General features: G+C 40.9%; 1 protein-coding gene across 4 annotated transcripts in view; it reads right to left on the bottom strand.

Moving 5' to 3' along the window:
- The window catches only part of LOC148839822 (uncharacterized), a 191278-nt gene that overhangs the window by 100298 nt on the left and 71388 nt on the right, over positions 1 to 19592 (bottom strand). The window lies entirely within an intron of this gene.

The following is a 19592-nucleotide window of genomic DNA, read 5'->3' as shown; positions in this document are numbered from 1 at the left end:
GCGTAGCGCTACTGCTGAATAAAACTTATTCAGGTTGTCTACAAGAGTCCAAACGTAAACTCCAGCAATCAAGCGAAGTGTCCACGTTGGCGTTGGCTAGCAATTTGCGTACGGGCATTCCCTGGGCCGACACTTTGCTGAAACAAGGTTCCAGTCCCTATACAGACAACCTGGCCATCACGTGATTGTCTCTGAGGGTGTGAAAAGTGGCCGGAGAGGCAAAGTTTCTGAGCTGTGCAGCGTCTCTTAAACCAGGACCAAGACAGGTGATGACTGGTCGAAAGCTTAGTGGGGAATTGAGACCCACGTGGGGTTCCCACATCCTGCAGGTTCCTGATTGTTTGGTCAAGGTGAGAGATGAGTCACAATGACCTCTGACATCTAGGACTGCAATCCAGATGTTCCCAAGAATCACATGGAATCACATGGTGCCAGGAATGGCCATTGATCATGATAGCCAGGCATGGCTGGATGAATCCCAATTTGGGAGCTGCTCCTTATCGGAGAGAAAACACTTTAAATCAGAACTACATGAATAGCTTCTCTGTGGCTGCACCGCAGAGATGAGGAAGAGAGATGGAGCCTCATTTAGGAAAGCACAGCAACACTTAATTCTGTCTTATTAATAAGCTTTGCCGCTACGACCTGATGACATCACAGCCAGTCACGAGCTGTGATTTCCTGGGTTAAAAGGTAGTTTACAACTCATTTTTCAGAGACTCTCCTGCCCTTGACAATGGGTCAAAATCCAGACCTCAACCCACTGCAATGCTGTGGCAGCTCTTTTCCTTCCTCATCTTTCCTCTCCTGCGTCTCGCTCTGATTCCACTTGTACAACAGAGGATCGGCCCCTGTCTCCAGACAGCAGATGAAGGACTGACCCTGGAAGAGTCAGCCTCTGTTGTTTCAATGGTCACCCAGAAAACTGTCTTCCAACAACTGGTCAGGGGACCATGTGTCTGTAAGTGTGAAACAGTCAGACTGCTGTAGAATAACTGTCCACAGAAATGTCAGTAAGAATCCACCGGTATAATTATAATCCCACAGATCAAGTAAAAAAATTAAAGTTAAACTGGCTATCACCATCTATTACATATTTGGGAATATGTTTACCAAAAGATTTATCAAAATTATCTAATTTAAATTTCAGCCCTTTAACACGTAAAATAAAAGATGACCTGGCTGGCTGGAGTTTGCTGCCTTTTTCACTGGGATCTAGAGAGGAAGTTATTAAAATTAATATTCTGCCACAATTACTATATCTTTTTCAGTCTCTTCCAGTGGAAATCTCACCAGAACAGTTTAATGAACAGTTTAATGGGATAAAATTATTTCAAGATTCATTTGGAATAGAAGGAAGCCAAGAATTAAATTAAAAACACTACAACTGACCAAGGAGAAAGGTGGTTTAGCCCTGCCTTGCCTAAAGCCATATTACTAAGCAGCTCAGTGTGATAGATATTAAATTAAGCAGCTTAATTTGCTGGTGTGATAGATATTATACTGCAAAATGGAAGGAGATGGAGTCTTGGATTATATGTGAATTTCCAATACAGACAGTCCTGGGAGATAGATCATTGGCAGAAACTACATATAAAACAGCTATACCCTGGATAATTTTACCAATTAAAGATTGGTTTAAGGTAATAAAAGCCTGTGACTTGGAGAGAGAGATTAAAATATTAAGGTGGATTTCCCTTCTGGGAAATCTGACACACGATTTAGGATTTGGGCTACGAAAGGGATTATGGCAATATGTACTATGAGTAATTTGAAAAAATAATATTAAACCTATACAATAGTATTGAATATATGAAAAAAGACTCAACAGAATATATTAAAATAAAATGGGAAAAAGAAACCAACACAACAATTTCTGTAGATCAGTGGAATTATACGTGTAGATTTCAACAGGGCTCCACAAGTTCACAGACTTGGAGAGACGTCTGGTGGAAGAATCTGACCAGTATTTTTATCAGCCCTAAAATCCAAGCCAAACAAAAAGGCAGCAGTTCACAGTGTAGGAGGTTATGTGGAGAGCAAGATGCTACTCACTCACACATTCTGTATTCTGGTCATGCCCAAAAATACACCAATACTGGAAATTGTTATGTATTTGGCTAATTTTGACTTTGGTGATATTGAAGTAAAGGATAGATACATATTGGGGATTCTTCTAGCAGCTAGTAGAAAAGCAGACACAAGAAAATGGCTTATAAAAGAATCTCCAACACATGAACAATGGGCTCATGTTGTGAATGAAATCTATACAATGGAAAAGATCACTTTTTCTCTCAGGTCACAGGCAGAGAGGTTTAGCAAATACTGGGAAACATGGATTAATTGTATCTCCCCACTGAGACCTGATTTCAGTTTATGAGAGAATATACAGGAATATTTCTGTGTGGACTACTTTGTTGTTTGTTGTGTTTCTCATTAAACAATTGTATTTTCTTGTATAACCCCCCAAACTATTTTGGCACACCTGTAGCGTTTTCACGACACCTCCTAGAGTTCCGAGAACACTTGCTTTATGTTGAAAGTACAAAGTGAATGTTTTCACAGCCTTCACTTTGTTGTTTTAACGCCATTTTTTTTCCTAGCCTTACTTTGGGTTGTGAAACCTTTTTTAATTTTTTTAATGATTGTTTTAAATACGGCACCATTAGACATGCAATACACTTCCTTGTGATCATCTTAGGATCTCTGTGTAAGCTGTAAGTTTTTTTTACATTTTAAACAGTTTAATTTTGTAAATTTCGTACAGATACAGTACAATCACATTCTCCTGTCTTCCTGTGGTGTGAAACGAATTAGACAGGTGATTGAGATAACAGTGCCCTGCCCACTGAGCTCAGTCAGAGAAGAGGCGGCGCAGATTGTATTTCTGACTGTTATATTGCAGTTCAATATTTTATATACATCTAAATAAAGTCAGGCGTCATGCGTATAAACTATAAGTAATCAATAATTTGTATTAAAAATCACATTGTGATAAATTGTTGCACTTCTACATCTTGTAAAAACATTAATTTGAAATGTGTTCAAACATGCGTTAAATCTGACTATCAAAAAACCAGGGTTCTCTTTTTTCTGTCTCTCCCTACTCTCTCTCACCCGCTGCGATTCGGACACACAATGGTTCAAAATAGGAACAGGTGAGGCAGGAAGAGGGAACGGGGAGGGGGGAGGCATCTTCCCACCTCTATGACTAAAGAAAGTGTCAAAGAGAAATGGCTTGAGCGACATACAGAGCTGAAAATGTTTGGTGCCGTCTTCTCTGCTTTGAAGGCACACTCCTTGTGGAAGAAATGTCACCTCGAACGTTTGCCCACCAGCTAACACACAGAAGCAAACTGAATACAAAATGTACTTTTTAACTATCTAAACCAGTTTTTCACAGCTTTTAAAGTTATGCGATGTTAGGTAGGGACACGTCATTGTATCTTATTTTTTAGTTTTTTTTTTTAATTGTTTGCCCATCGTGTTGATAGGCTGTTCTGTGATTACTGGCAATTGTAAAAAAAAATAACCATTTCCCCTCCCTTGTTTAACTTAAAAATTTCCATTAAGAAATGCTTAAACACAAAACCATCACGTATAATAAATCATTCAGATAAACACGCCAGAACCAATGTTGCCAGACACAACTTCCCAGAGCAAACAGGAGCCCGGACTGAGGTCTCCTTTAGCCCAGCCAGCTGGTTCCCTGTTGAATAACACTGATGGACTGGGTTCAATCCCAGGTGGTGTACTATACCGTTCAGTTAATTTCTTTTTTAAATTCCAAGTTAAATTGTTGGCTGATTACTGTTTGATGACATTTGGATTAAGATAAAATATAGATTTTCTCAATTCGGGTGTAAAACTGAAAGAGAAAGATCATGTTCACAATAATCTATAATAGTGCACTATTTTTATGCATTCGGCTCTGATCGCACTTTGAACTGTCTGTGTGCAGTTCGCTACATTAAAGTGCTCATTACAAGGACAATAGAAGTTTTTTTTAAAAAAGAAATGAATGTCAAAATGTTTCCAAAACGCCCACTTGTGATACTTTAGCTGCTTAGTTACACGATTCCATATTAATATAACTATCAAGAGATTTTAAACACTACAACATCTATCTTTTTACAGTAAGTGGTGTTCTTACTACTTATTCTTAGAAAAGGATAACACATTATAACTTTTTATGAAGTACACAATATAAGCTTAATAATGTTAGAACAAGCATGTTAGAACCAGAACCCACTAAGTTACCAAGTTAAAGACTTTGATGCGTAAAATATTTAGGAATAATTACATTATTTATGATAAAGGTGGAAGGTTTTGTACTTTTGTCCAACTGAGCAATCTTGCTTTTATAAAATATACCAACTTTTTAATGTTTAATGATTAACATGCTGTAATACACAGTTTAAAATTATTAAAAGTCTAAAAAGTATACAACTTAAATTCTTAATTGGAAAAAGATTGGCGTTTTCTGGCGACAGCTCAAATGCTGTACATGAGAAGTTAAGCTTTATTATCTCCACCTGGCGGTTTTACAAGGTGCTTCTGGATACTATTATCATATTTCAATTAAAATGCAGTATAATGCGGTATGATGCGCCACACCTACCGCGTTTTAACGCAGCGTACTCCATGCATTTTGAATGGCTGGATCTGTATCTGACTTTTTTTCTTTTGCTAACAGTTTGACTTAATTTAAACAGCTAGCTATATTTCAACAGACATGATTAATTTATCTAAGTTTATGTAGCAAGACAGCTAAAATTACTGGCCACCCAATATTGAGACAAGATACGATTTTAAAGTTGCCCTAAAACGGATCTAAATTAAGGTTCGCTCAGTGACTAACTGCAAGAATCCCCTAACCACAGCAAAGAAATTAAACAAGGTACTGAAACAGTGACTGTGATGTAGCCTTGCCTCTAGAAGACTGAACTACTGCCCCCTGTAGGGAGCAATGGCTCACACTCTCAAAGACAGAGGAAACTGTATCCAAGCTCCAGTCTGGACCTGCTGGATTGTTCTAAACGGTCTGAGTTACAGCTCAGAGTCCGAATGGGGAAAAACATGTTCACTTAAGTTGAAGAGAGGAGGATCGAATGTGAAACCCAGGAGGTTGACTTTGGAAGGAACAGGGTGTTGGTGTGTAACACCAGAGAGCCAGAAGCACCAAGTGTAGTCCTGCACCACAGGAACATGGGGGACACATCTGGGGAAGCAGTAACCCAATGGGTATGCAGTTCTGAGAGTGAATGAAGGTCTGTCATGTGCAGAGGCTGGAATGGAGTCTGGGTTAGTGTGTCGAGCAGCACATCAAGCCACCATGCAGATGAGGTGGGTGTAAGCAGAGAATGTGCCTTTAACATCCGTGTTGACAATTCTGAGAATTCCCTAGCTGCAGAGTTTTTAAATTTTCTGGATTGTTTTAATATGACACAGCATGTTAATGCACCTACCCACAACAGAGGGCACATGCCTGACCTAGTTATAACAGATTTTCAGATCTTGATTTTTTTTTTTAACATGGAGTATCTGATCATAAAACAACCTTATTTAAGAGCTCACTCAAATCTGTGTTAAATGTTCTATGAAATTTTGCAACCTCAAGTCTCTTTCTATTAGTCAGTTTCAGCCCTGCCCTGTCGTATGTTTAGAATGAACGCTGGCCCCTGAGAAAACACAGTGTCCTTCAGACACTCCTCTCTGTGTTTTAAGGAAGAACTTTGTCTTTGGAAGGTTCAAGGCTGGAGTCTGCAGGAAATTGGGCCTAACTGTGCTTGCCCTTAAGGTCCACCAGTTCCACTATGCAATTGGCTTAAAAGCAGCAGGTAGGAAATATTTTGAATCACTATTAAATGAAGATAAGTAGTAGTCCCAGGGCTCTTTTTTCAGCTATAAACCAGTTTCTCAATCCTGTTCCTTCAGTAATCTCTACAGCAATCTCTATAGCACTGAAAAGTGCTACCTAGCCCTTTGCCAACTTTAACGGAGTCTCTCCTTTTGCACTGTAGACCACTATTTCTAAAATGAAAACATCTACATGCTCCTTGGATCCTATTTCTCTGTTCAAAGCCCGCTTACCCAATCTGACTGAGTTTATCACAGACCTGATTATTAAATTCCTTGAGATGGTATAGCACCACCTCTGCTCAAAAACAGCTGTTGTTACTCCCCTCTTAAAGAAATCTAACCTTGACTCCAACCTGCTTTCCACCTACAGGCCTATTCCCAACCATCTCAGAGGTTTTTGAGAAGGCAGTAGCTACACAGCCACAGTTCCACATGAGTTCCCACCAACTCTTTTAAAAATCCCAGTCAGGTTTCCAACCCTTACACAACACAGAGTCTGCCCTTGTGAAAGTTCCCAAGGACTACGAATGGCTATTGAGCCTGGGTTTCCATCCAGTCTTGTCCTACATAATCTCTCAGCAGCCTTTGACACTGTGGACCACAATATTCTTCTTCAGAGTCTGAGGGACTATGCTGGACTGCAAGGCACAGCTCTGAAATGGTTTTCCTCCTATCTTTCTAACAGGCAGCAGTTCATCTTTATTGGGGAAACAAGATCACAGATGTCTCCAGTGACTTGCGGAGTCTCCCAGGGGTCAGTATTGGGGGTCCCTCTTGTTCCTCATTTACAAGCTACCTCTGGGTCAGATCATGAAGCTTAGGGACATCACCTTTCACAGCTATGCTGATGAAATTAATATAAGCTGTATATTAACACCAACCCTGACGTGTCTGCTGCCTTGGAAAATTTAAACAGCTGTCTAGAGGAGATCAGAATATGGATGAGCCACAATTTTCTCATGCATAATAGTACCAAAACAGAGGCCATACTGACAGGAACACCTCACCAGATCACCACCACTAGTAACTGCAGTCCCATCATTGATGGAAATGTTATCCCCCGTCCTCAGCGGCCAGAAGTTTGTGTGAGAAGTTCAAAGCTTCTCTCTAATTTTCACATCATATAAAAAACATCTATAAGATCTCAAATTTCCATTTGAAAAATATCTCCTGGCAAATGCCTTCTCTGAATTTTGCCGACGCTGAAAAGTTTATTCGTGTCTTCATCTCATCTCACAGGGACTACTGTAATGCTCTTCTTTGTGGGCTGCCCTCAAGATCATTAGTTAAAATCACAAATTCTCCAGAACAGCACTGCCAGAGTACACACCACACCAAGTCAGACCCCATCACACCTATTCTAGCAAGGCTTCTAGCAAGGCCCCCCATCCACCAGAGAGTGGACTTTAGAGTTTTCTCCTGGTTTTAAAGGTTCTAAAAGGTAAAGGTCCCACACTTTTTCAGACTTCACCCCAGTCTTTAAGATCAGGTCAATTTAATCTGCTGCAGGTCCCCAGAACAAAACTGCGTACTATGGGTGACTGTGCTTCTGTTTTTCTATTTCTGTTATTTGAGAAACTGAGGGGGACTGCCCAACAATTCTGACAGTTACGCACACATACAGATGCAGCCAGTCAAAGTGCGCAGCACAGACATGTACCGCAGGTAATTGGCTACGGCATCGCGCATCGTGCCGCGCGATGACGCGCAATACCGCAGTACGTGATTGGTTGACTGACAGGGGCACTCGTGGTGCATTGGTCGGTCGTAGAAAGATTTAAATGTCTTTACTGTGCCCGTTTAAGTATTGAATATTTAAATGGAATTTTACCACTGAAGGGAAATCTTAGTAGCTGAGCATAAAAAGAATAGGAGCATAACGCGTGTGAAGGCCATAACTGATATTAATTTTGGAACATAAACATACAGTATTACAGTATATGGCTGGTCTCGGTACTTTAAAGAAAAAATACACACCAGTATTCCATTTCTCCCTAAACATTTTAAGCATCGAAGTCTTTAACTAACATGTGAAATGACGTGTATAAAAAGTGGTAGTTTTAAGCTTTTCTATTAATATAATATGGAATTGCGTATCTAAAGAAATTAATAACGATATCATTATATTCATATACTGCAACACAATAGTACACGCTGTACAATGTCTGTTGATTCTGTATGTGTAGGGCTGTTTCACCTCTCCTCACATGACTTTGCGGGTGGTACTGTGGTATGTTCCTGACTTCTGAACCAGAGGTTAGGTGTTTAAATCCAGCTGGTGCCATGACTTTTCTTTTAACAAACTTTTCTTTAAAAAAATAAAATAGCAATATTATGGACAATTAATTGACTTTTTATATTTCTAAATATCACAACATGATCGAATTTAAGTCATTTTTAATAACAATGAATAGTCACCTTCTTTCCTTCTGACAACGGTCCCTGCTTCTGCTTCCTGCTTCTATCGTGTGTGTGTGTGTGGGGGGATCCCTTTAGATCTCCCTTCAGATTTAAAAGGTTATTAATCATATCTTCGGTGTCGCATCTTCCCAGTGTAGCTGATCTTTTGCTGCCTGGGTAAACTATCACAAAGCTTTAGAGAACTTAACATTTCTATTATCAACAAATTGTAAATACGACATTTACATTGGCATTATTAATTTTTCACTTGAGTGTATGAAGGAAGGTTCAGCTGTCACTGAGAGCAGACCCTCCCTCTTAGGCTGCGCAAACGATTTTTTAAATTTTTCTAGAGAAATGGAGGCTGTACAGTATGTGTTACAATATAAACATTTATATTGATTTAAATCGCATTTTGATTTAAATTGCAAACGCGTGTTTAATTAAATGTATTTTTTGATTCACAATCAGACAAATGCAACATAAATTGTTATCTTTGTCTTCTAAGTATCTTAATAAACTTTCAGCATAGCTTTCTCCCCGTTTAGATTTATTTTTCTTGGGATTTTGGGATCAAACGTGGAAAGATTAGATTGTAATCGTTTTTATTTTTTAAATACATTTTAGAAACGTGTAATCTATACTAAAAAGCTGTATTTATTTAATACCAACCCAGCCATGCAGGGTTACTCCTGTATGCCGGTCTCAAGCCTGGACAAATGGGGAGGGTTGGGGAAAGACCTGGCGACCTACCCTAGAAAACCATCGCCATGAAAATTCATGGAAAATCTCTCACATGTTTCAAATATGGTACCCAATGGTAGACCCCCCAGGCCAGCAGGTATCCAAAAAGTGACTGGGGAAGAGCAAAGATCATTTGCGAGTAATCCGGGATTTTATGACGCAAATGGGGGAAATCCTTCGGGAAGCCCAGATGTTGATGCTGCCTGCGATGAAAGAAAGAATCTGCGCTGCACAAAAACGCACAAGATCTCAACATGGAACGTCCGCGGAATGAGTCAAGGGAAACTAGACATCATCAAGCGAGAAATGATCAGACTCAACATAGATTTGCTTGGTATTAGTGAATTACACTGGAAAGATAACGGCCACTTCAAATTGGACGACTTTTCAGTGTATTATTCTGGGCATCAAGAACTTAGAAGAAACGGAGTGGCTCTCATAGCACACAAGAACATAGCCCATGCAGTCGAGAGCTACACCACCATCAGCGACCGCATAATGGCCATCCGTATCTGTGGAAAACCGCTAAATGTCATGGTTTTACAAGTCTATGCTCCAACAACAGATGTTCCAGAAGATGAAAGAGAACAATTTTATGCCAAAATCGAGGAAGCACTGGAACAAATGCCCAAAAAGGATATAATTTATATCATGGGTGATTTCAACGCGAAGGTCGGCAGTCAGGAAGAGGCGAACATCATAGGTGTGGATTGGGTGAAAGGAATGAAGCTGGTGATCGTTTGGTCCAATTCTGCCATGAAAACCATCTCAGGGTCTCAAATACATGGTTCATGCAACCAAAATGCCGTCTGTACACCTGGATAGCCCCCAATGGACAGCATCGCAATCAGATAGATTACATTCTTTGCAGTCAACGCTGGAAAAGTTCAGTCCTCGCCATCAAAACGTTCCCTGGTGCTGACTGCGGTTCCGACCACAAACTGCTTTTACCCACCATCAAGGTGAAATTCTGCAACATCAAAAAGAATGCTCCATCAAAGCGTTTTGATGTCTCCAAGGTACCTGTTTCATACGCAGTCGCAGTGAAGAACAGATTCGAACTGCTTGGCAATGAAGACAAACAGCCGGACGAATTGTGGCAGGAATTCCAATCCACGATTATCAAAACAGCACAGGAACATATACCATACAAGAAATTAGAGAAAAGGAGCAAGTGGCCGTCGGCAGAAACCATCAAAATCGCCGATCAAAGAAGAGCAGCCAAAGCCGTTGGGGACCGAGACGAAGCTAGGAGGCTAAATGCAGAATTTCAAAAGGCAGCAAGGAAGGACAAAGAAGCATACTGGGATCAGCGATGCAAGCAAATGGAGGAGGACTGTCGAAAAGGTCACACCAGAAATCTCTTTGCGCAGGTCAAGAAAATTCGAACTTCTTTCACTGCCCACAAAGGAGCAATCAAAGACAAGAACGGGAAGGTCCTGACTGGCCAGCAATGCATCAGAAGCAGATGGAGAGAATACACGGAAGAGTTGTATGCAAGCACTTGCGACCCTGAGCCACCCACGATGACCCAGTGGAAATGGAGCCAGCTATCCTGGATGAGGACGTCGTATGGGCGCTGAAGCAGTTACCAAACAACAAGGCACCTGGTATTGACTGCATCCCAGCAGAAATGTTGAGGCCTGTTCCACCAGTGGCTATCAAAGCGATCTGCCAGAAGATCTGGGAAACCAGCAGGTGGCCAAAGGATTGGAAGAGATCAGTATTCATCCCACTGCCTAAGAAAGGTGACGCAAGGGACTGTTGCAACTACTGTACAATAGCCCTGATTCCTCATGCGAGCAAAGTCCTTCTGAAGATCATACAGCAGCGTCTGCGCCCAATCATTGAAGCAGAACTACCTGACTCGCAAGCAGGGTTCAAACAAGGTCGTGGTACCCGTGACCATATCACAAATCTGCGGTGGATTATGGAGAAATGTCATGAACATCAGAAAAACATCTACATTTGCTTCATCGACTACAGTAAGGCATTCGACTGAATCGAACACGATAAGCTATGGAAGGCCCTGCAAGAACTGGGAGTGCCAGCACACTTGATCCAGCTGATAAGATCCTTTTATAAAGATCAAGAAGCAACTGTTCGAACACAACATGGAGACACCGAATGGTTCAAAATCGAGAAAGGTGTGCGACAAGGCTGTATTCTGTCTCCTTTTCTTTTCAATCTTTACGCAGAAATGATCATGAGGAAATTAGATCTGGAAGAATCGGAAATTGGTGTGAAGATTGGAGGCAGAAACATTAATAATCTCCGCTATGCTGCTGATACAACATTACTGGCGGAAACGGAAGATGGCCTGAAATACCTCATTTTAAGAATCAAAAAGGAAAGTGAAAAGATGGGTCTCCACCTCAACATCCAAAAGACGAAGATCATGACAACAGCTGGAAATGGAGCAGTCAAAATAACCATCAATAATGAAGAGATCGAATGCGTCAAGGTTTTCTGCTTCCTGGGATCCATGATCGACCGAACTGGAGACTGCGGCCCTGAAATCAGGCGACAAATTGCATTAGGCCGTAGTGTGATGCTGAGCATGCACCAAATCTGGAAGAGCAAAGACATCAGCCTCACAACCAAATGCAAAATGGTCCATGCTGTTGTGTTCCCCATATCAATGTATGGGTGTGAAAGCTGGACCCTGAAAAAAGCTGACCGAAAGAGGATGGATGCTTTCGAGCTATGGTGCTGGAGAAGACTGTTACGGATACCATGGACACCAAGGGTCACCAATAAAGAGGTTCTGGAGCGCATCAAGCCAGAAATTTCGCTTGAGGGAAAGATGACCAGACTCCGGCTCACTTATTTTGGCCACGTGATGCGATCAGATTCATTGGAGAAAGCAATGATGCTTGGAATGGTCAATGGAACAAGAAGACGAGGCCGTCAAAGAACGCGATGGCTCGACGCCATCAAAACGGACACTGGCTTAGGCATAGAACAGCTGAAAGAGAAAGTCCAAGACCGGAAAGTGTGGCGTGAGATGGCCTATAGAATCGCCGAGAGTCAGATCCGACTGACCGGATAACATCATCATCATTTAATACCACTCAATACTTATATTAATGGAGTTTAGTTGATACCGTTTAAATTTTTATTTCAAATTGTATTACAGCACTGTACACATGCTTAAAAGAGAAGAGAGAAAACGCAAGCCTTCTTCAGGTGTGAGGGTCTTCTGCTCAGAATGAAACGCTAAAATGTAATGTAGGCTCTGAATGGGTTCAATTATGATTTGGGCTTGATTAAGCTCGCTGCCTTTCATCTAAAACCCTACTTGAATCCTTCTAAACTAAAAATCAGTGTTAGTGAGTTCTAAATAAAGAGGTATCCAGGTAACAGTGAAACGGCGGACAGTCTGGGGAGATCGCCCGTTCTCCATGTAAATAGTTCACTGGTTCCGCACCCCTTGGTGTTTCTCTCGCTCTCTCTCGGGTCACCTGATCATTAGCTCGAAAGATTTCAGTGCTTTGTGAATATTCTAATGGTAGTGGGGGGAGGGTGTGTGGGAACAGGTTTGGTTGAAATTGCATTGGAGATCTATGTTCTTCACACCTGAAACATTTTCTCTGAAAGCATTTTCTTCGCAGTTTAGCCGATCTTGTTACAGCATGTTACAGTTTACTATTATTAACCATATTAATTTTAAGTGCTTAATGCCATTTTTTGACCAGGCACGAATATTCTTAAGTCCATATCTTCGCAAGGGAATCAGTGCGAATTGCAATACTAATTAAATGACCGCAGGCACTTTCCACCCCCTCTGCCAGAAGGAACATTCCTATTCTTAGCTCAGCAGCTCATTACAATATAGGGTGTTCAAACCGGGTTTTTTTACACAGTGATACAGCTTTGCGTTGTGAATCTGTTTTTCCGTGTTTACAAAGAAAGTGGAATACAGTGATATTACCTGCTATACAGATACATATGTTTAGATATTTAGACCCTTAAATTAATATCATTATTAATAATAATGATTATAATGATAAGTATGATAATCGGCCAGTGAAAGCTCTGTTGTCCTTCACATCAATGCCTGAAACATTTTACCGAACCCAGGATTTTACAGAGAGGGAGGAGGCGCGGAGCTCAGCAGTACAGAACGAACATTCTGCTGCCTGGAGCGCTTATGGCAGCAATCGCGTCTGCATTTATAACTTAGTTTTTAAAATTAATCAAGCAATATGAAGCATCTCTTTTTACTTTTAAGTCCCTTAATTATCATTAAGCACAGCTTTCTCACCACTTAGACTACTTTTTGATACCATCCTTAGACAAAGCAGAAACTTGCTGTACTTTCTAATGACATTACAAGTGGAAAGATTACAGATTTGAATCGTCTTTAATTTTGTTACGTTATACATTTTAGAAACATTTCATCTATACAAACACCACAAAACTATTCTCGATTGTATTTCTGAATGTTATGTTACACTTAGTTCACTGTTTTAAATACATCTAATTAAGAAAGTTAGGTGTTAGCATAAACTATTCAAGAAAAAATAGGGTAAAATATAATTCAAAATATTTTCCTAACAATGTTAACTGTTTATAAATAATAAAAATGTATTAACCAAGGAGTAGGATGGAACAGTTGTTAGTATGCTTTTTGTTTTGTTTCTTTTTCTTAAATACAACAGTAGTACCTGATGTCTCAGTGGCTTTCAAAATTAAATTATGCATGCAAACCTGTGAACTAGAAAGATAACTAAGATATCCTTCCATTTCTAATGGTGGCGAAGTGGTTAGCATTGCTATCTTGCAGCACTGGGGTCCTAGGTTCATTTCCTGCCGTCCTGTGTGGGTGGGGATAGCATGTTCTCTCTGGGTTACATGGTTTTTCTCCATATGTGTGATATGACTCCCTCTCGCACTCCAAAACATACTGGTAAGTTAATTGGTTTATGGGAAAACTGGCCCTGGTGTGTGTATGTTTGTGTCTGTCTGTCCTGTGATGGACTGGCGCTATGTCCAGGGTGTATTCTGCCTCGTGTCCGTTGCTTACTGGGATAGGCTCCAAATCCTCTGTACTGGATAAAAGAGATTAGAAAATGGATGGAAGAAAAGGCACTGTGTGGATGGAACTATACACAGTGTTAGAAACCCACTATGAAATGGCAGCATCTCACAGAGAATAAAATATTTTATAGTGCTGGCTTAAGGAAACAGCCTTTCCACCTCTCTTGCACATCAGTATCCATACCTATTTATTTAAACAAATTGCCTCTAATTATAAACATCTTAATATACTGGCTCTGTGGATCAGCATCAGCTATGTTTGCCCATTCCTTTAATTCATGTGCATCCAACACACAGTTCAATGCTAGCAGCTACACAAAATCTAAAATACAATCCTCATTTCAGTATCTATGTAAACATACAGTCTGTTAACTTCATCATCTTCATCAAAAGTATGCCTAACCCCATTAGGAAGTGTTCTTGTTATCAGTGTATTCCTTAACTTTCCCAAAATTATCTTTTTCTTACCAACATCTCTAGTCTTACATCCTGCAAAAACTCAGCCAACACTTAAATCCTCAGAAACTGCTTGTGTTAATTTATTTGAATCACAAATATCATATGTAAATACCGGCCATGTAATACTCTGCATTGTGGAATAATAGTTTATTTTAAAGGGAACTAGAGAAACTAGGAACTAGAGATATCAAGAAAGGCTTTTTTTTTCTATAATTAATAAATGCACATCCTGTTCACTGGGGAAATTAAATCCACACTGAGCAATCTCCAATATGTTCAGAATATGACAGCGAGAATCCTAACAGGGATGCATTACACCTGTCTTCAAGTCCTTGCACTGGCTTCCTATCATCCTCATTCAGTACCTACTGTAGATCACTGGTTTCAAACAGGCTGGGGGTGCAACAGAAGGGAACCTGGAGATGGCCAACGAGTTGAACCAGTTTTTTAACAGGTTTGATTCAGGGTCCTCTGTGGCTCGACACCCATCCCCCCACAGCCACACGCTCCCTAACCCTTCACAGCTCCGAGTGCCCAACACCTCCTCCATCCCCCCACAAACATGGCCGCCTACAGCTACAACCCCCGACAGCTACTCACCCACCCATCCCCCACAGCTGCCACTCTCCAACACCTCCGCCATTAACACCTGCAGCACTGAAAGCGCTATGAGCACCATCCCCCAGGCCAGGCTGACCATCACGGCTGACCAGGTAAAGAGGAAGCTGAAGAGGCTGCACGAGGGTAAAGCCACAGGACCAGACAACTTCTGTCCCAGAGTTCTGAGGGCCTGTGCTGATCAGCTGAGCGGAGTGCTCCAGCGACTGTTTAACCTGAGCCTGCACTTGGAGAAAGTCCCTGTGCTCTGGAAGACATCATGCTTGGTCCCGGTACCAAAGAAAGGGCGCCCCTCTGTCTTCAATTACTACAGACCAGTTGCACTGACTTCTCACGTCATGAAGACACTGGAGAGGCTGGTCTTATCCCACCTGAGACCCCTGGTTAGCTCATCACTGGACACCCTACAGTTCGCCTACCAGCCCAGTGTTGGTGTGGAGGATGCAATCATCTACATGCTGCAAAGGGCCTACTCACACCTGGACAAGGCTGGCAACACCATAAGGATTATGTTTTTCGACTTCTCCAGTGCCTTCAATACCATCCAGCCCTTAGTTCTAAGGAGGAAGCTGGAGGAGATGCAAGTCGTTGATCACTGACTACCTGACAGGCAGACCAGTCTGTGAGACTTCAAAACTGTGTGTCTAAACAGGTAGTAAGTAACACATGGGCTCCTCAGGGGACGGTTCTTTCTCCGTTCCCCTTTATCCTCTATACCTCAGACTTTAAATACAACTCAAAGTCATGCCACCTGCAGAAGTTCTCAGATGACTCTGCAATTGTGGGATGTATCAAGGGTGGGCAGGAGGAAGAGTACAGAGGACTGGTCAGCAGCTTTGTGGAGTGGTATGGGGAGAACCACCTGCAATTGAATGTAGCAAAGACTAAGGAGTTGGTGATAGACTTCAGGAGGAAGAAGGTCCAACCTACTCCTGTCTACATCCATGGAAGTGGGGTGGAGATGGTGGACTCGTACAAGTACCTGGGAGTGCACATCGGCGATAGACTGGAATGGTCTAAGAACATCGAGGCCATTTACAAGAAGGATCAGAGCCGACTTTATTTCCTGAGGAGGCTCAGGTCCTTCAATGTGTGTAGTAAGATGCTACATATGTTCTATCAGGCAGTGGTGGCGAGTGCCATTTTCTACGCAGTGGTATGCTGGGGCCCTGGGATTAGAGCAGTGGATTCTAACAGGCTGAATAAGCTCATCAGGAGAGCAAGCTCTGTCATTGGGTCTGACCTGGAGGTAGTGGCTGAGAGGAGAATGGTGTCCAAACTAGAGGCCATCGTGGACAACGTATCCCATCCCCTCTATGACAGGCTTGTAGAAATGAAGAGCACGTTCAGCAATAGACTGATTCATCCACGGTGCGACAGGGAGAGCTACAGGAGGTCATTCTTGCCTTCTGCCATAAGACTGTACAACGCATCCACCTTGCGTCTGGGCAGAGGCAACATTGACAGTGACCTGTTTCTGGACTGAACAGTAAACTGATGCATCTGTTCTTTTTCTTTTCCCGTTTTAAACCGTTTTTGTGCAATATATGCCAGGGACCTGTGCAATACATTTATATTTATTTATAGTCATATTGTGCAATACGACTTTTTTGTGTACTGTTCTGTTCTGGTTTTGTTCTGTTCATTGTGTGTTCTGGACTGCGAGGAATTCTTCTACTGATTGTATAGTATGTATTGTATTATTATTATTGTATCATTTGTTACACTGTGTCTGTGTTGTCTGTGTTAAGCTGCTGTTGCACTGCAATTTTCCTCACGGGATCAATAAAGTATCTATCTATAGCTTATTATCCGTCTACTCTCCACCTTCGTCCGTCTGACTCTGGTCTTCTAGCTGTCCTCAAGAATATCTACATTCTGTGGGTGACAGGGCCTTCTCTAGCTGCACCCCTGAGCTCTCGATTTGTATCCCCAGTGATATCAGTCACGTACCCTGAGTCAATTTAAATCTAACCTCAAAACCTTTCTTTTCAGAAGACTTAGTGTCTGTATCTGCTTCATTTTCTAATTTTGGTAGCACCTCTAACTGCTTGTCTTTCTTATATGTATTTACTTTGTGGTCCTTTTAACTGTTTTTACATCTACTGTATTGCTTTAAGATGCCACTTTTAAAGGTGATATATAAAATAAAGTTTTTTATTATTGTTATAGAGAAACATGATCAGATTTTCCCTGGTTCAGAAAAAAAGATCTTAGGTATACTAGTTTGTCACTCTTCTCATTCCCTCTTTGCTCTTTCCCTCATACACTAATTAATAGCAGTAAATACTGATGTTTTGCTCCCTCTTACCACAAAAATATACATGTATTGTAGCTGGGATGAACTTTATTTTGTACACGCAGCTACTGCGATTTGGACATGGAACGGTTAAAGATGGCGACAAATCCGGCACCCAGAGGGGGGGGGGGGCGTCTTCCCGCCTCGATAACTAAAAAGCCAAACAGGAGTGGCTTAAGCGACATACACAGTCGTGTAACTGACAGTTTGAGGTAGCCGTTCGTGTAAATTTCGCTTTGTTGCTGATAGGTTAAGCTTTCGAAACTCAGCCCCAAAGTTGTGTGACTGATTTTTCGCCCTGTTTCATTGGTTAAACGCAATGATCACAAGCACCACCATGGTAACTGGGATGTGTAGTTTTTAATTCAGTTTGAATTATAACTGTATGTACTGTCTTCATATTTGGCCAGGGCTTTAAAGAGAGGGCGCGCCAAAAAATTTCGGTGCCGTCGTCTCCGCTTTAAAGGTACCCCCGTGCTGGAAGAATTTGACCTCGGAACATTTGCCCAGCGTACTAATACAGGCACATCCCGGAATTTTGACTTCACTGTGTAATGAAGAAATTTTAAAGACTACTTCTTAGCGTAGATAAAAAAGCTTGGATTCCCATGGACAGTATCTTATACACATCTTTTTCTGTTGTCTTTGTTGATCTCTTGAGGATCCTTGTGATATTTTGAGCTCTCGTTGAATGATAAAAGTGTCGCAGTTTAAATAATTTTCATTGTTAGAAATTATTAAACGCTCTGTTAAAAGCAAGGGAGTTTTTATATCTGTTATAGTAAAAGAAAATGCCCGACGAACTAGGGATTGAACAGTTTTTCAGTGCTTGTACAATCGATGGAAATATTCAAATCAATGTGCTAAAGAAATAAACAAAAAAGTAAGTTATTCCTTTATCATATTGGCTAGCTTATGTCCCATTCTTGTTAGTTAGATCAACGAAATGCTGTGGTGGGTGTGACTTTTTGTCGATGAAAAAATAAAGTCTTTTCATTTAAAATGACGGTTGCAAATAGTGTGGACTAGCATAATACTTTGAGTTTTACTGGTGGAGCTCATACAGCTGTGTCTGGATATCTTGGTCAAATATTCAGCTAGTGTGTATTTTCTGCTTAGGGTTGTGTAGATAAATGCAGACGCGATTGGTACCATTAAGCGCTCCAGGCAGCAGAACATTCGTTCTGTACTGCTGAGCTCCGCGCCTCCTCCCTCTCTCGGTGCCGCGCCGGGTCTAAATATCTAAACATATCTATCTGTATAGCAGGTAGTATCACTGTATTCCACTTTCTTTGTAAACATGGAAAAACAGATTCACAACGCGACGCTCTGTCACTGTGTAAAAAAAACCGGTTTGAACACCCTATATTGTAATGAGCTGCTGAGCTAAGAATAGGAATGTTCCTGCTGGCAGAGGGGGTGGAAAGTACCCGGGGTCATTTAATTAGTATTACAATTCGCACTGAATTGAACCCATTCAGAGCCTACATTACATTTTAGCGTTTCATTCTGAGCAGAAACCCTCACACCTGATGAAGGCTTGCGTTTTCTCTCTTCTCTTTTAAGCATGTGTACAATGGTGTAATACAATTTAAAATAAAAGTTTAAACAGTATCAACTAAACTCCATTAATATAAGTATCGAGTGGTATTAAATAAATACAGCTTTTTAGTATAGATTACACTTTTCTAAAATGTATTTAAAAAATAAAAACGATTACAATCTAATCTTTCCACGTTTGATACCAAAATCCCAAGAACAATAAATCTAAACGGGGAGAAAACTATGCTGAAAGTTTATTAAGATACTTAGAAGACAAAGATAACGATTTACGTTGCATTTGTCTGATTGTGAATAAAAAAATACATTTAATTAAACACGTGTTTGCGATTTAAACCAAAATGCGATTTAAATCAAAATAAATGTTTATATTGTAACACATACTGTACAGCCTCCATTTCTCTAGAAAAATTTAAAAGATCGTTTGCGCAGCCTAAGAGGGAGGGTCTGCTCTCAGTGACAGCTGACAATCCTCCATACACTCAAGTGAAAAATTAATAATGCCAATGTAAATGTCGTATTTACAATTTGTTGATAATAGAAATGTTAAGTTCTCTAAAGCTTCGTGATAGTTTACCCAGGCAGCAAAAGATCAGCTACACTGGGA

Source organism: Atractosteus spatula, chromosome 2 (genome assembly GCF_055471065.1).
Source record: "Atractosteus spatula isolate fAtrSpa1 chromosome 2, fAtrSpa1.hap1, whole genome shotgun sequence".
In the NCBI taxonomy this organism is placed as follows: domain Eukaryota; kingdom Metazoa; phylum Chordata; class Actinopteri; order Semionotiformes; family Lepisosteidae; genus Atractosteus; species Atractosteus spatula.
Note: the sequence above shows the minus strand (reverse complement) of the source record. Positions and strands in the feature narration are given on the sequence as shown.